At 31.9% G+C, this 5,338-nt stretch overlaps 1 long non-coding RNA gene across 1 annotated transcript; it reads right to left on the bottom strand.

Moving 5' to 3' along the window:
• Positions 1 to 812: 812 nt before the first annotated feature.
• Positions 813 to 2,654, bottom strand: LOC136038673 (uncharacterized). The gene is made up of 2 exons (XR_010620265.1): positions 2,330 to 2,654; positions 813 to 1,749 (listed from the first exon to the last, which is right to left on the bottom strand). It is a non-coding gene; the product is annotated as an uncharacterized LOC136038673 (long non-coding RNA).
• Positions 2,655 to 5,338: the final 2,684 nt, after the last annotated feature.

Raw genomic sequence — 5,338 nt, 5'->3', positions numbered from 1 at the left:
CCCCCCCCCGCGCGCGTAAGTCGTTACGCGCCATATTAGTTACGCGACATTGTAGCTGTGTCCCTGTGTCCCACCTGTGAATAGAGATATATATATATATATATATATATATATATATATATATATATATATATATTTTTTAACTACGTAAAACATGCGAATGTACAACATTCTGTGCATATAAATAGCATTTATATTCCCTGTGTCCCGGTCGTCATTTGTGTCCTGGTGTCCCAGTTTGTATTTTCTCTTTGAGTGTCCCGGTCGTCATTTATATTCCCTCTGTCCCAGTGTCCCGGTCGTCATTTGTGTCCCGGTGTCCTGGTCTGTAATTTCTATTCAAACAATCCCTGTGTCTCGGTCGTCAATTATATATCCCGCCTGTGCCCCTGGCGTCCCCGTTGTAGTTGTGTCCCTGCCTCCCAGTCGTCATTTATATTCCCGGTCGTGATTTGTGTCCGGGTGTCCCAGTCTGTAATTTTTCTTTGAGGTTCCTGGTCGTCATTTATATTCCCTCTGTGTCGGTCGTCATTTGTGTCCCGGTCTGTAATTTATCTTTGAGTGTTTTTTCTTTTTAGTTTTTTTTAGTTTTTTACATTTTTTCAGTTTTTTTTTTCTTCTTTATTTTTCAGCGTCACTATGAAGTACATATCGACGAACCTTTGTTTTTTAACTTAAATCTGGTAGGCATTGATGACCTTATCCAAGTCAAAATCCCAAACCCAATCATCATCGCTATCATTTTCAGTTTTGATATGTTTTGACTCTCGCTTTCCAGGTGGATTTTCATCTAACTGCGCGGTTTTGCGTTCTTTAGCCGCAAGCCTGTTTTCTTGCTGTTCTTGTGATTCCTCGGCACGCTTTCTTTTCTTACTTTCTCTATCAGCTGCAAGCCTGTTTTCTTGCTGTTCTTGTGATTCCTCGGCACGATTTCTTTTCTTACTTTCTCTATCAGCAGCAAGTTTTTTGGCATAGACTCTTTGAACAGCTTCCTCGGCTGTTGCCATTGTTGGTTCTTCAGTCATTTTACAATTAAACATTTTTCCGTGAATGCATGTCTTAAATACCATTAATGACGTCACCGTCATAGCAAAAATGACGACAACTAACTTCATGACGTCAGTCGACACAGAAACATGACGCCACCTGACAGACAGACACACAGACAGACAACTTATTTTTATATATATAGAAGATATATATAAGCCCCCCCCCGCGAGCGTAAGCTGTTACGCGCCATATTAGTTACGGGCCATTGTAGTTGTGTCCCTGTGTTCAACTACAGGTTTACCGACTCTTGAACATGCAACATTTACCTTTATTTTAGCTTATTTTTCAGTTTTTTCCTTTTTCTTAGTTTTTTTTTATTTTTTATTTTTTTTAGTTTTTTACCTTTTTTTAGTTTTTTTATTTTTTTTAGTTTTTTAGCTTTTTTACTTTTTTTATTAGTTTTTAGTTTTTTTTGTAGTTTTTGCCTTTTTTTAGTTTTTTCAGTTTTTTTTTAGTTTTTTATTGGTTTTTACCTTTATTTTAGCTTATTTTTCAGTTTTTTTCCTTTTTTTTAGTTTTTTTTAGTTTTTAGTGTTTTTAGTTTTTTACCTTTTTTTAGTTTTTTTAGTTTTTTTAGTTTTCTAGCTTTTTTATTTTTTTTATTAGTTTTTAGTTTTTTTTGTAGTTTTTGCCTTTTTTTAGTTTTTTTTTAGTTTTTTAGCTTTTTTATTAGTTTTTAGTTTTTTTTGTAGTTTTTGCCTTTTTTTAGTTTTTTTCTTTTTAGTTTTTTTGTAGTTTTTACCTTCTTTTTAGTTTTGTTAGTTTTTTTTTTACTTATGTCCTGGTCGTCATTTATACTCCCTGTGTCCCGGTGCTTTGTTGATTGCTAATCGAACATTCCTTTTGTCCTGGTCACTTTCTCTTTGAGTGTCGTCATTTATTTTTTTCTTTTTTAGTTCTTTTAGTTTTTACCTTTTTCAGTTTTTTTTAGTTTTTTAGATGAAAATTTTTTTTAGTTTTTTCCTTTTTTTCTTTTTAGTTTTTTATTGGTTTTTACCTTTATTTTAGCTTATTTTTCAGTTTTTTCCTTTTTTTAGTTTTTTTTTTTTTTTTATTTTTTTTTAGTTTTTTAGCTTTTTTTAGTTTTTTAGTTTTTTTAGTTTTTTAGCTTTTTTACTTTTTTTTATTAGTTTTTAGTTTTTTTTGTAGTTTTTGCCTTTTTTTAGTTTTTTCAGTTTTTTTTTTAGTTTTTTATTGGTTTTTACCTTTATTTTAGCTTATTTTTCAGTTTTTTCCTTTTTTTAGTTTTTTTTAGTTTTTAGTTTTTTTAGTTTTTTACCTTTTTTTAGTTTTTTTAGTTTTTTAGCTTTTTTATTTTTTTTATTAGTTTTTAGTTTTTTTTGTAGTTTTTGCCTTTTTTTAGTTTTTTTAGTTTTTTAGCTTTTTTATTAGTTTTTAGTTTTTTTTGTAATTTTTGCCTTTTTTTAGTTTTTTTAGTTTTTTAGCTTTTTTAGTTTTTTTTATTAGTTTTAAGTTTTTTTTGTAGTTTTTGCCTTTTTTTAGTTTTTTCAGTTTTGACGTCACCTGATCCAGTTTTTTCAGGTGACGTCACCTGATCCACAGATCCACAGATCCACAGATCCACAGACAACTTATTTTTATATATATAGAAGATATATATATATATATATATATATATATATATATATATATATATATATATATATATATATATATATATATATATATATATATATATATATATATATATATATATATATATATATATATATATATATATATATATATATATATATGTATATATATATATATATATATATATATATATATATATATATATATATATGTATACTATATGTATACATATATATATATATATATATATATATATATATATATATATATATATATATATATATATATATATATATATATATATATAAATATATATACTATACTATATGTATACTAGTTATAACACCTAGTTGGTTGGGCGCTTCGCGCCCCCCAAGCCCCCCCCCCCCGATCGCGTAAGTTGTTACGCGCCATATTAGTTACGCGCCATTGTAGTTGTGTCCCTGTGTCCCACCTGTGAATATAGATAGATTTATATATGTGTTTCAAACTACGTAAAAATTGCGAATATACAACATTCTTGGCTTTCCCACTACTGGGAGCTTTCCGTTTCAAATTGCCAGCAATTGATCTGAAAATGTTTGACCAGAGTCATCGTTTTGCAATCGGACACGCATATTTGTAGTTAATTTTAATATTTTTACGTGTGCCCATAAATTAGAATTTTTCAGGCAAGCATTCATTTCGTCTGCAGGAGTTAAACTACGTAAAAATTGCGAATATACAACATTCTTGGCTTTCCCATGGTCTGTGCATATAAAAAGCCGTATGTACTAATAATGACTTCATATGCAAACGCTCTTTTTAAAAACAAACAAACATGCATACACACAACTCGTTTTTATATAGATAGATAGATAGATAGATAGATACGATACAAATTAACTGCGTAAAACTTGCGAATATACAACATTCTTCGCTGTCCAATTGTCGCTGCATATAAATAGATTGTCAGGTTTACCGACCCTCGAACATGCAACGTACAATTGTCCATGGGAAAAACAATCAGTATTAAGATCTATACAACATTTTTCTAATGATTGACCTTGAGCTTTGTTAATGGTGATTGCAAATGCTAATCGAATTGGGAATTGCAATCTTTTAAATTGAAAAGGCAGATCCGTTGGAATCATGGGAATGCGAGGAATAAGAACAGCCTCACCATCAAAAGGCCCTGTCAAGATTGTGGCCTCTATTAGGTTTTCCATTGTTTTTTTTTACGGCAAGTCGCGTGCCATTGCAAAGCTTTGGTGGGTTGATATTTCTTAAAAGTATTATTGGTACGCCTATTTTTAGTTGTAGCACGTGTGGTGGAAACCCTGAAAGATCTATGGAATTTAAAAATTCAGATATGGAGATTTAAAAATTCAGAACCGCTTCATTTGGTTCCAAAACTGTGTCGACTGACTTGTAAAGGACTGCCTGGTCTCGAATCTTGGTCTAAACAATATTGTTGATTTCGTGGACGTCTATATTTTTGGGTGCGAGAATCTCTCTTTCACTTAGCCATTTATTATTTTTATAATTTTTTCGAATATTCGGAAATACTTTTTCAATCAATTCATTTTTGGACGTCACTAAATTACAGAAATCAGCAGGTAGTTGTATACGTCCTGAAATTGAGTCTACTGGGAGCTTTCCGTTTCCAATTGCCAGCAATTGATCTGAAAATGTTTGACCAGAGTCATCGTTTTGCAATCGGACACGCATATTTGTAGTTAATTTTAATATTTTTACTTGTGCCCATAAATTAGAATTTTTCCGGCAAGTATTCATTTCGTCTGCAGGAGTTGATCTAGGTATTATGGGTAATGTTTGCCTGAAATCTCCCGCAAGCAACATTAATGTGCTGCCAAAGGGTTTCGAATTCCCTCTTAAATCTTTCAAGTATTGATCCAGAGCCTCGAGCGATTTTTTGTGTGCCATTGTGCACTCATCCCAAATAATAAGTTTGCATTGCTGCAATACTTTACCCATCCCAGATGATTTGGAAATATTGCACGTGGGAGTTTCTGTAGAATGCAAATTCAGAGGCAATTTCAAAGCGGAATGAGCAGTTCTTCCACCAGGCAGCAATGTTGCGGGTATTCCGGATGACGCAATTGCCAACGCTATATCATTTTTTGATCGAATTGATGTCAGAATCAGTTTTATCACAAACGTTTTACCAGTACCTCCTGGCGCATCCAAAAAGAAAATTTCTCCAACGTTGTTATCGACACAATGCATTATCGTATCATAAATGTCTTTTTGTTCCGACGTTAACTTGGAAATGTTATTTTGTACATACGACAATAGATCACTCGTACTGTAACTTTGTTCACGATCCAATTCTACACATGTCGAAACAGCAGCGATACGGTTAGGTGAAGGCATTCCCAAATCCTGAAGAGGTTTGTTTGTCATACGTACGCACAAATCTTCTATAATAACTAAAGTGTAGTTATAAATTTCTGATGTAAAATCAAAACTCATATCTGACGTCTCTAACTGTTTTCGATGGAGTATGTCTTCGGACATTTTTGACTTATATTTTTCCCATAACTCTGTAGGAGCTGATGGAGAGCAAGTTGTTAAAATGATGCCAAACAATGCACGAATTTGACTTGGGTTGACGTTTTTCGCATTGATGCAGTTATCCCAGTGTTGGTCATTCTCCAATAAAATCTCTCTCACAACAACAACGGATTGA

The sequence above is a fragment of the Artemia franciscana genome, chromosome 18, assembly GCF_032884065.1.
Source record: "Artemia franciscana chromosome 18, ASM3288406v1, whole genome shotgun sequence".
Classification (NCBI taxonomy): Eukaryota; Metazoa; Arthropoda; class Branchiopoda; order Anostraca; family Artemiidae; genus Artemia; species Artemia franciscana.
Note: the sequence above shows the minus strand (reverse complement) of the source record. Positions and strands in the feature narration are given on the sequence as shown.